Raw genomic sequence first — 13,010 nt, 5'->3', positions numbered from 1 at the left:
TTGAGAGAGTCGCATGCATTGAAACATATACATTATCACATGTTAAACAGGCAGCCAGTGGGATTTGCTGTGTGGCTCAGGGGGTCAAATCGGGTGCTGTGTGACAACCTGGAGGGGCGGGAAGGGGCGGGAGGTGGGAGGGGGGTCTCAGAGGGAGGGGACACATGTGTACTTCTCACTGACTCATGTTGACGGATGGCAGAAACCAACACAACATTGTAGAGCAATTGTCCTCCAATTAAAAATAAATTTAAAAAAATACCCTGAGAAGCCATACTTCTAGAGGATTAGTGGGTCACCATAGCCAGGTTTTCTTTCTGTGGCCTGCAATGATAGTTTTGCCTGTAAATCTGTGGACATGATGATGACTGATGACAGGAGAGAAGAGCCAATTATTTATCAAAAACTTTCTATGGTAGACATGACTTTTCCCTGGGAACCTGTCCTAATCTTCCATGTGAAAACAGCTTTTCTTTTATGGGAGTAAATATTTTAGTTTGAAAATTGTAGCAAATCCCAGATTTGTTCAATTCAATAAGGTCCTAAACTCAGCTCTTCCTGAATAATTTTCTTTTTAGTCCACCATAGCACAGACTATCAGAGAAGTCAGTGGCACCCCACTCCAGTACTCTTGCCTGGAAAATCCCGTGGATGGAGCAGCATAGTAGGCTGCAGTCCATGGGGTCACTAAGAGTCGGACACGACTGAGTGACTTCACTTTCACTTTTCACTTTCGTGCATTGGAGAAGGAAATGGCAAACCACTCCAGTGTTCTTGCCTGGAGAATCCCAGGGACAAGGGAGCCTGGTGGGCTGCCATCTATGGGGTCGCACAGAGTCGGACACGACTGAAGCAACTTAGCAGCAGCAGCAGAAGCAGACTTTACACCAGACAAAGCCATTTCCCTTACTGTTTAAAACAGTAAACTTGAATGCTCAGCTAGTGTCCTATACCTTATTATTATTATTTTTTCTTTTTTGTTTTGGCTTTCCATCTCGAATTTTCTGTTTGTTTTTGACTTGTTATATTTGTGATGGGTATTATGGCTTTGAGGCTAATAGATAAAAATGGAAATAGATTTGGAATTGATAACTGCAAATGACTTTATGCTTATCATTAGCTAAATTTGGCCAGGCTGATTAATCATGGACATTAAATAATTACAAGTGTGTGTTATTCACTCAGTACCATTTATTTTATAAATAATTGCAAAATAATTATAAGTAATTTGTAAATAATTACAGAAAGACAATAATAGGTAACACAAATATACTAAAATATAACTTTTAAATCAAGTCCTAAATTGTTAGACAACTGTCTTCGTTAGCAAAAGACTGTGTCCCCCAAGTCAATCACTTATTCTTTCAGTGATTTCAGTCACTGTGTCTTTGGATAATGGCCTGAAAAGATAGATATTTCACTTCATGTATCTCTGTTGTAATTTTAGTTTTCTTTTTCTCTGCTTCCGATCTCCATTCCCACCCCCAATCATTCAATATTATCATAGAAATGAAGCATCTACTCTTTTGTTTATATCCTATTATTATTAACCTATTGTATTGTATTAACCTAACTGGTTGTGGACCTAACTGATCAAATTTTAAAACAATTCCTAATCTCTTCTACTAGCCTCAAGTGACAAATAAATGAGAAACAGGTGTAACACTACATGGATCTTCCAAATCCATAGCTATTTCGGTTATGCTGTTAACTGAGATTACCAAACTAGAAGTGTATTAATTTCCTCTCTTTGGAGATACATCAGTTTACAAATTTAAACATTTTTTTCAGGCAGCCCATCTCTACAAGCAAGTCAACACAAAGGCATTAGTCTAATTAAATTAGGGGCTATTAAATCCACAAATTAGCACACAAAGTTAGAAAAATCAATATCTTGTTAATTTCAAAATCTTTCATCTAGCTCCTCTTGAATTTTTCCCAGAAACATTTTGTAGTAAAAAATTTGATTTCAAGTTTTCCAAAATTTGGTGATCAATAATCGGTTTCTATTCACTAAGAAATTAACCTCTGTACTTATTGCATTGCCACGTATCTGTATTGAACTCTCTTCTAATTTTAATAGGTGCAAAGTTTAGCAATTTCCTATTTTTATATGAAATGCTTACATATTTAGGGTTGCATTAAGTAAGGGTTTGTTACAGTTATGATAGCACTCCTAGTGTGCATCACTTTTTTTGCTGTCATGATATTAATCTAATAATCTAGAAGTTTTTAAACTCACTAGACTTGAATTAAGTCCTCAAAACTAGTTAGCTATTTATTATTTGTAATCAGAGCTCATATTCAGGAAGTCTTACTTTATAGCCATTAATTTAATTTTTCTTTAATTATGCTTTAATTCTTGATTTTTTGCTCTGAAATTTTCCTATAAATATAGAAGTTTTGACAAGAAAGCAGAAAAATTGCTTTAAACATCATCAATCTCATGTACTAGACATGAAACACAATATTGTTTTATTTATTTTTATTAATTTTCATTGGCATATAGTTGCTTTACAGTGTTCTGTTAATTTCTACTGTACAGCAAAGTGAATCAGCTGTACCTGTACATATATCTCCTATTTTTGGAATTTCCTTCCCATTTAGGTCACCACAGAGCATTGAGTAGAGTCTCTGTACTCTACAGTAGGTTTTCAGTAGTTATTTATTTTATATTAATACATACATTGTGTATTTATGTGTATATGTCAATCCCAATCTCCCAGTTTATTCCTCGACTCCCTTCTCTTTTGATAGCCATACACTTATTTCTGTGTCTGTATTTCAGGTTTACAAATAAAATGATCTATATCATTTTTCTAGATTTCACATGTATGTGTTAGTATACGATATTTGTTTTTCTCTTTCTGACTTACTTCGCTCTGTATGAAGGTCTCTAGGTACCACCAATTTAACAGCTTATAGCAGAATGTATTAATTATTTGGTGCTCTGCAGGTCAGAAGTCTAGGTGAACTCAAATGTGTTCTTTGCTTAGGGCTTCAAAATGCCAAGATGATGACCAGGCTGGCATCTTACATGGAGGGATCTGGTAGGGAGAATCTGATTTCAAACTGTTAAGTTTTTAACTAAATCCAGTTTCTTGCTGTTTGTCTCCTATAGCCTGAGATTCTCATTCTGCTACAGACTGTTTTCTGAAAGTCACTGTCTGCTCATAGGACAGCGTCTCAGGTTCTCCCCTCTTGCTGCTTCCATCTTAAAGCTCACAACAGAATATCCTCTCATGCCAACATTTTCTCAGCACATCCAGTCTCTTTGATTTCTTCTGCTACCAGTCAAAGAAAACTTGCTTTTATTATTTTTTTTTTGTTTGTTTGTTTATTTTATTTATTTTTTTTTCCAGTGGGTTTTGTCATACATTGATATGAATCAGCCATGGATTTACATGTATTCCCAATCCCGATCCCCCCTCCCACCTCCCTCTCCACCCGATCCCTCTGGGTCTTCCCAGTGCACCAGCCGAGCACTGTCTTCATGCATCCACCTGGCTGTATCATGTTTCACAATAGATAGTTACATGCTTTCTTTTGAACATTCCCACCTCACATTCTCCACAAGTTCAAAAGTCTTTCTGTATTTCTGTGCTCTTTTTCTGTTTTGCATATTGGGTTATTTTATCACCTTTATAAATTTTTCCCCAATATATATGCTGTTAGTATCTGTAATGGTTCTTTATCTTTCTGGCTACTTCACTCTGTTATGGCTCCAGCTTCATCCATCTCATTAGACTGGATCAAATGATTCTTTTAATGCTGAATAATATTCATGGTTTCATATGTACACAGCTTCCTTATCCATTCATCTGCTGATGGGCATCTAGGTTGCTTCCATGTCCTGCTATTATAAACAGTGCTGCAATGAACATTGGGGTGCACGTGTCTCTTTCAGATCTGGTTTCCTCAGTGTGTATGCCCAAAAGTGGGATTGCTGGGTCATATGGCAGATCTATTTCCAGTTTTTTAAGGAATCTTCACACTGTTTTCCATAGTGGCTGTACTAGTTTGCATTCCCACCAACAGTGTAAGAGGGTTCCCTTTTCTCCACACCCTCTCCAGCATTTATTGCTTGTAGACTTTTGGATAGCAGCCATCCTGACTGGCGTGTAATGGTACCTCATTGTGGTTTTGATTTGCATTCTCTGATAATGAGTGATGTTGAGCATCTTTTCATGGTTTGTAGCACTCAATATGTCTTCTTTCGGAAGAAATGTCTGTTTAGTTCTTTGGCCCATTTTTTGATTGGAGTCATTTATTTTTTGGAATTGAGCTTGCAGATTGTTGTAATATTTTTGAGATTTAATCCTTTGTGCTGTTGCTTCATTGCTATTATTTTCTCCCATTCTGAAGGCTGTCTTTTCATCTTGCGTATAGTTTCCTTTGCTGTGCAAAAGCTTTTTAAGTTTCATTAGGTCCCATTTGTTTAGTTTTGCTTTTATTTCCAATATTCTGGGAGGTGGATCATAGAGGATCTTGCTGTGATTTATGTCGGAGAGTGTTTTGCCTATGTTCTCCTCTAGGAGTTTTATAGTTTCTGGTCTTACATTTAGATCTTTAATCCATTTTGAGTTTATTTTTGTGTATGGTGTTAGAAAGTGTTCTAGTTTCATTCTTTACAAGTGGTTGACCAGTTTTCCCAGCACCACTTGTTAAAGAGGTTGTCTTTTTTCCATTGTATATCCTTGCCTCCTTTCTCAAAGATTAGTTTCCCATAGGTTCGTGATTATCGCTGGGCTGTTTCATCGTGCCATTGTTCTAGATTTCCATTGCTTTGTTCTCCGCTTAGTACCACAAGCTGCTTGGATGACGTGCGCTGTAAGTCAGAGTCTGAAGTAGCAGGCAGGTGATCTCTAAGTGTCCTTCTTCTTTTTTCAAGATTACTTTGGCATTCGGAGTTTTTGGTATCTCTATAACAAATTGATGACAAACACATTGAAAAGTGCTCAACATCACTCATTATTAGAGAAATGCAAATCAAAACCACAATGAGGTACCATTACATGCCAGTCAGGATGGCTGCTATCCAAAAGTCTACAAGCAATAAATGCTGGAATGGGTGTGGAGAAAAGGGAACCCTCTTACACTGTTGGTGGGAATGCAAACTAGTACAGCCACTATGGAAAACAGTGTGGAGATTCCTAAAAAAACTGGAAATAGAACTGCCATATGACCCAGCAATACCACTTCTGGGCATACACACTGAGGAAACCAGATCTGAAAGAGACACGTGCACCCCAATGTTCATCACAGCACTGTTTATAATAGCCAGGACATGGAAGCAACCTAGATGCCCATCTGCAGATGAATGGATAAGGAAGCTGTGGTACATATACACCATGGAATTTTACTCAGCCGTCAAAAGGAATTCATTTGAACCAGTCCTAATGAGATGGATGAACTGGAGCCCCTTATACAGAGTGAAGTAAGCCAGAAAGATAAAGAACATTACAGCATACTAACACATATATATGGAATTTAGAAAGATGGTAATGATAACCCTATATGCAAAAAAAAAAAAAAAGAAACAGAAGTACAGAACAGACTTTTGAACTCTGTGGGAGAAGATGAGGGTGGGATGTTGCGAAAGAACAGCATGTATATTATCTATGGTGAAACAGATCACCAGCCCAGGTGGGATGCATGAGACAAGTGCTCAGGCCCGGTGCACTGGGAAGACCCAGAGGAGTCGGGTGGAGAGGGGGGTGGGAGGGGGGATCGCGATGGGGAATACGTGTAAATCTATTGCTGTTTCATGTCAATGTATAACAAAACCCACTGAAAAAATTAATTAATTAATTAATTAAAAAAATAAATAAATAAAACAAAGGGCAGGAAGTCTGCACATGAATAAATGATTGTTAATTAAAGAAAGCCAGATAACCTGAGTTAAGGAATTTAGAGTTTTTCTGTAGATGAGGAGATGCAAGATTCTGGGCTCACTGAAATTATTCCTTTGATATGCACCTCAGCTATCTGGGGCCAGTTTCCTGGATTTTCACATCCTGAGCTTCCTTTCCTCAGGGCTCATAGGAGGGAGCCGCTACAGTCTAGATGGCAGGTATTCTCCTTTCTGATTTCCCTCAGGGTTCATGACTTACATTGGAGGCCTGTAATCTCTGATAACTGTGACATCTTTGTCTACTGATACAGCAGGAAATAGTCCATTTCTCAGGCACATGGCAGTACTTTTCTTCAAGTAGTAATAGCAATTGCTAACTATCCTTTGGGTTCTTATTTGGTGAGGTTGTTCAGCTGCAGTCATGTCTGACTCTTTGCGACCCCATGGTCTATAGCCTTCCAGGCCTTCCTGTCCCTCACCATCTCCTGAAGTTTGCCCATGTTCATGTCCATTGCATTGGTGATGCCATGAAATCATCTCATTCTCTGACACCCTCTTCTCCTTCTGCCCTCAATCTTTCCCAGCATCAGGGACTCTTCCAATGAGTTGGCTATTGGCATCAGATAACCAAAATACTGAAGCTTCAGCTTCAGCATGTGAAATGAAAATATTAATAAGTATTAACAAACAAGAAATGTCACCGCCATCAGTGATTTTTGGCCTCCAAATGTAAATGAGAGCTCCCAAAACTGAGATCCAGTGGATGCTGCCAATCCCGCCCCCCTCCCCGCAAAGATGATTTCTGAGAAGGTGGGGGAATGAAGGAAGGTGAACAAGGAAACAGGATTGGCCCCGAAGAGCTGAGATGCATATGAAAGAAGTGCATTCAGTGAGCCCAGAGGCTTGCGTCTTCCCACATATAGAATACTAAATAGGAAAAAAAAAAAAAGAAAAAAAGAAGAAAAAAATAAAAAAATAAATAAAATGGTTCTAAAAATAAAGTTTATTAAAAATATAGTCAATCTGAAAATATGTCAAATTTATGAATATTAAATTATACAGAATCAACATATTAAGTATAGTAATACGATAAATTAATTAGCAGTATGTACTGGAGTTGTTAAGAGCACCAATGAGGGCAATCACCTGCCTACCTTTGAAGTGTTGTTTCACATGGCTGGTTATGCTTCTTAATCAGTTTGTACCTATTTGCTTGGTTATTAAGTGGAGTTGATAATAGTACCCATCTAATACATATCTTGAGGTTAAATGATTAATGTATAAGAAATACTTGGAACCATCAGGGAATACAGCAAATCTCGAAAGTACTACCCATTATTGTCACTAGGTTTCAAGTCATTTTTAAACTTTTTGCTTTAAAGTAATTTTGACTTACAGAAGACTTGCAAATATAATATTTCTCTCTTATATCCTTCACCAAGCTTTTCCTAATGATAATCTCTTATACAACCATGGTGCAATTATATCAACTTGGAAATTGACATTTATACGCTGTCATTAAATGACAGAAGTCACTTGAATTTCACTGGTTTCTCAGCGCTGTCCTTTTCTAGGTCCAGGATTCACTCTGGGAGCACACGTTGTACTTAGTTGTCATGTCATTTTAGTCTCATCTAACAAGTAACAGTACATCGATTTTTCTTTATTTTGTGATCTTGACACTTTTGAAGAATACTGACCAGATAGTCTGTGGAATGCTCCTTAGGTAGGGTTTGTCTGATGTTTTCTCATGATTATATGGGAGTTTGTTCATTTGGGGCAAGAATAAAAAAGCAGTATTGTGACACTTTTCTCTATACCTCACACCCAGAGTCCAGTTAGGGTATATTTATCTTATTGGTGAGGCTAACTTTGATCACTGGATAAGTGTGCTGTCTTCCAAGGTTCCCCAGTTATAACATTATTGAATATTCCCTTTTGATGAGTAAGTCTCTTATGGGGAGGTAACTTTAGACTAATATATCTATTGTTAATTCTAATTGCAGTGCTCGTTTATACTAGTATTTACTTAAGATGATTTCTATTTCCATTATTCCTTTTACATTTATTAATTCAAATCTTCCTTTGAAAAGAACTGTCACTTCTCCCAATTTATTATGTATTATTCAATTATTCATTATCTGTATGCATAAGTGGGTATATAGTTTTGTCAAGTAAATTTCTCTTGTTTGCTGTCATGATGTTGATAGTGGTTGCTGTCAGACAATCAAAGATAATTAGAAGAAAGATATACATATTCTTATGTATACATAGGAAACAGAGAAATCTGACATGAAATTTGTATTGAATTGGTTAAATTTTAGAACCATGGGACACCTGCAAGTTAGGCGATACCATGTTTATCATGTCTGTCACTGTTTATTTACTGATTGAATCAATTATTATACATTTAAAAATTTCTAACTTTTATTTCTCTACAAAAAAGGAAAAAGTAAATAAAATTACAATAGTGTAATTGGCATACTTCTTTCAAGTTGTTTGATTTTATTTTTGCTGTTTCCATAAAATAATACATGTAATCCACATATATATTTATACACATATGGACTCATAAATCACATGAACAAAAGTCTGGAGGGTACAGTACTATTAACTTTTTTGTAACTAAGAAGTAACTCAACACATAAAAACAGAATGAATAAAAGTAAACATTTTCAGAGAAATGAAGCCATTAATGAGAACACTGTAAAGAAACAGAATCACAGACTATGTAAACCCTCAGCACCTTTATATGAGCAGAAAACAATTAGGATTGTAAATGGAAAATTTGTCTGATTTCACAATCAAAGAGGATCTTAAACATCAAATACTTTTTAAAAATCAGAAAGAACTGCATTATATTTTGCAATTTTTTGAATTTTCAAATCAAGATTTCATAACAAGTGAATGAAAGAAAAATGTCAATAAGAAATTGCTAAGACTTTTCCACAGATATGACAAATAATGCCCTTAGAAATTTTGGAAAACAACAGGTTAATTATTCTATGGGAAAGTTCATAAAATCCACAGAAGAAGAACTTCAACAACCAGTAACGTATGACAGAAATGTACAAATTACTATTTATTGAAACACATTATAGTATACACGACATGACATTCATTGTTCCAACATACATCATGCCATGCCTGCGTGCCTAGTCATGTCCGCCTCATTACACCCCTTTGGACTGTAACCCAAAAGGCTCCTCTGTTCATGGGGTTTTCCAGGCAAGAATACTGGAGTGGGTTGCCATTTTCTTCTCCAGGGATCTTCCTGACCCAGGGATCGAACCCATGTCTCCTGCATTGCAGGCAGATTCTTCACCTGCTGAGCCATCAGGGAAGCCCAACATACATCTTGGCACAGATTAAATGACACTTTTATATTACCAAAGGAAGAAAATATTTTCAAAAATAACATGTAGTGTTCATGAGAGTATAATAAATGTCCAGTTTTGTAGTCCCATATTAGCAAAGTAAATCACTTTAACCTGTCTGTAGTTAATGTTATAGTATTTACCAAAGTTTCTTATAAATTACAGACACTTTGATGGACAAACTCTAGATATTTAAGAAAATAATTTAAAATTCATGTGGCAGTTAAATAAAAAAATGCTCATATCTGTGCTTTTTTAATAACTAGAGAGGATATAAAATAATATAGGTAGAAAAATACCTGCTGCTGCTAAGTCGCTTCAGTCGTGTCCGATTCTGTGCGACCCCATAAACGGCAGCCCACCAGGCTCCCCCATCCCTGGGATTCTCCAGGCAAGAACACTGGAGTGGGTTGCCCTTTCCTTCTCCAATGAAAGTGAAACGTGAAAGTAAAGCCGCTCAGTCGTGTCCGACTCTTAGCGACCCCATGGACTGCAGCCTACCAGGCTCCTCCATCCATGGGATTCTCCAGGCAAGAGTACTGGAGTGGCGTACCATTGCCTTCTCCAAGAAAAATACCTAGTAGTAGAATAATGTTTATTCAGATCAATGTTTATACGTTCATACAAGCAAATGTTAAGTAAAAAAATGTTCTTGATGAAACAATGTGAAACAGTTTTTCACGAAGTGAGTTATGATACGATGCTATGACCTAGCAGATTTTAATACTATGTTCATAATCTAAATTGCAGAATATATAAGTACATATATATAATACAAGTATATGTATAAACATATTTTATATTGATATTTATGTCTTTACATATGTCTATATTTTGAAGATAGATGCATTGGATGATTTTATTAACAGTGAATATCTTTAAGTACTTATGGCATGTTTGGTCAATTTTGGGTGGACGGTTATGTGTTTTTTAAATGTACTATGATGAATTTTTGAATTTTCTCACCGTAAATATTTATCACATCTATAATCTCAAAATATAAACAGCATATTTTTTTCAAATTTGTTTATTTTTTTGCTGAAGGATAATTGCTTTACAGAATTCTGCTGTTTTCTGTCAAACCTCAACATGAATCAGCCATAGGTATACATATGTCTCCTCCCATTTGAACCTCCGTTCCAGCTCCCTCCCCATCCCACGCCTCTAGGTTGATACAGAGCCCTTATAAACAGCATATTTAAATAATTTGATTTATTCTTATTTCTCTGAACTGTATCCACTAGTGTAAGGAGAAAAAGCTAGAAAGACAAAGCTCAAATCTTTATCTTCTTTTTCCTTATAATCTTCAAATATTTTGACATTATTCCCAGGTGTTTGTCAAGCAGTTCTGAACAGAGAAGTACAACATTAGGTCAAAGCACTGAAATAACAAGAGTCAGGCTACCTCAATGAACTGCTTGGGTCCTCTGATTTTTCTTCTCATGTCAAAGAAAGGAAAGATGTGTTTAGATCAATTGTATGTAAAAGATAATCCGCTGAGATTCCAACTTAAAAATGTACATAAATAAGTCTTGACTTCCAATACAATCCTTTGAAACACTATATAGAACTGAGGAACAGTATTTGTCTAGAATATTTATTTCTACTTAGGTGTATAAACCCTAGTGAAAAGTGTATTGTTCTATAGGTTTGGACAGAAGTTTAGCATCCTGTCCCAAATCAGAGTGGGGCTTCCCAAGTGGCTCAGTGGTAAAGAATCTACCTGTCAATGCAGAAGACGTGGGTTCAATCTTTGGATTGGGAAAATCTCCTAGAGGAAGAAATGGAAACCCAATCCAGTGTTCTTGCCTGGGAAATCCCATGAACAGAGGAGCCTGACAAGAAGTAGTCTGTGAGGTCGCAGAGTTGGACATGACTTAGTGACTGAGCACACATCACATGCTTTAACAGCAACAATAAACCTGAATCAGAGTATATAAGAGAGTAAAATGTTATTTCACAAAAATTACACTTTAATTATACAGTATATCCATTTTAGCATACATCTACTAAAACATACCAGTTCTCAAAAATTAATATAAATCACCGCACTCCTCTAATAGGAAACACAAGCTTGTGTTTGTAATTCAGAGCTCTTTGTTGAAAAAGATAACATCTAGATGATTTCACGGAGAAGGCAATGGCACCCCACTCCAGTACTCTTGCCTGGAAAATCCCATGGACGGAGGAGCCTGGTAGGCTATAGTCCATGGAGTCTCAAAGAGCCTGACATGACTGAGCGACTTCACTTTCACTTTTCACTTTCATGCATTGGAGAAGGAAATGGCAACCCACTCCAGTGTTCTTGCCTGGAGAATCCCAGGAACGGGGGAGCCTGGTGGGCTGCCGTCTCTGGGGTCGCACAGAATCGGACACGACTGAAGCGATTTAGCAGCAGCAGCAGATGATTTCAGAAAGAAAGAAAGTGAAGTCGCTCAGTCGTGTCCGGCTCTTCATGACACCATGAACTGTAGCCTACCAGGGTCCTCTGTCCATGGGATCTTCTAGGCAAGAATACTGGAGTGGGTTGCCATTTCCTTCTCCAGGGGATCTTCCCAACCCAGGGATCGAACCCTCGGTCTCCCGCATTGCGGGCAGACGCTCTACAATCTGAGCCACCAGGGAAGCCCAGATGATTTCAGAAGAGATTAGTAAATGGCATACCAGCACTTCGAATTATAGGAAGCCTTAAAAAAAAGTCTGTTAGCTGTATATTCAAAACAACTTTCAAACAACATCTGAGAACCAAATTGTTGTTTTTGTACAGTGCAAACTGATGCAGTATCTGAAATTGTAATAAATCAGGACTCCAACTTTGCCATGCTGATTCTAGAACCATGTTATCTCTACTACCTACGTTGTAGAAAAGGGGATTATTTTGTATATAGAACATAATCATGATGCCTTGTCAGGCTTAAATATTGACATATAATGGCAATGCATAATACCACAATAGGGGCATTGGAATAAAAGACTTTTATTTTGGCTGTCTATATCTACATGTATTCCTCTATGTAATATTCACTTCTACCTCTAATTGTGAGCACCATTTTTATTTCTCTTCAAAGAAATCTTCAAGTGAATATGTTCTACATAAAAACAATTATCTAAATACACATATCTTTTGGGGGGATTGCAAATGTCCCAACTCATTAAATTGTACATATTAAACATGTGAGATCTTTGAATATCAACTATACTTCAATTTTGTTGTTGTTTAGTCTCTTAAGTCATGTCCAACCCTTTGCAACAGTATGGACTGTAGTTTGCCAGGCTCTACTGTCCATGGAATTTCCCAGGCAAGGATACTGGAGTGTGTTGCCATTTCTTTCTCCAGGGTATCTTCCCGACCAGGGGATCAAACCCATGTCTCCTGCATTGGCAGGCAGATTCTTTACCATTGAGACACCAAGGAAGCCCTACACCTCTGCTGTTTCTGCTTAGTCATTCAATCATATCCAGCTCTTTGTGAACCCATGGACCATAACCGACCAGGCTCCTCAGCCCATGGGGATTCTCCAGGCAAGATACTGAAGAATCCCCATGGACAGAGAAAACCTCAATAAAGCTATTAAAAATAAATTAAAATAAATTAAATATAAAATTTAAAGCTCAATAACCTTGAATTTAATTTTATTTTTATCCAAGTTAAGTTTATTGATTTCATATGAATTAGTAGATAAAATTAAAAGTTTTATTTCTCATTGTTTAAAATAAAAATTGTCCTCCAGAAGCTCTTTGTAAACCATATAATTTTAAACCTAGAAAAATTATTTAGC

Source organism: Cervus canadensis, chromosome 13 (genome assembly GCF_019320065.1).
Source record: "Cervus canadensis isolate Bull #8, Minnesota chromosome 13, ASM1932006v1, whole genome shotgun sequence".
Classification (NCBI taxonomy): Eukaryota; Metazoa; Chordata; class Mammalia; order Artiodactyla; family Cervidae; genus Cervus; species Cervus canadensis.
This window is presented reverse-complemented; position numbering follows the sequence as displayed.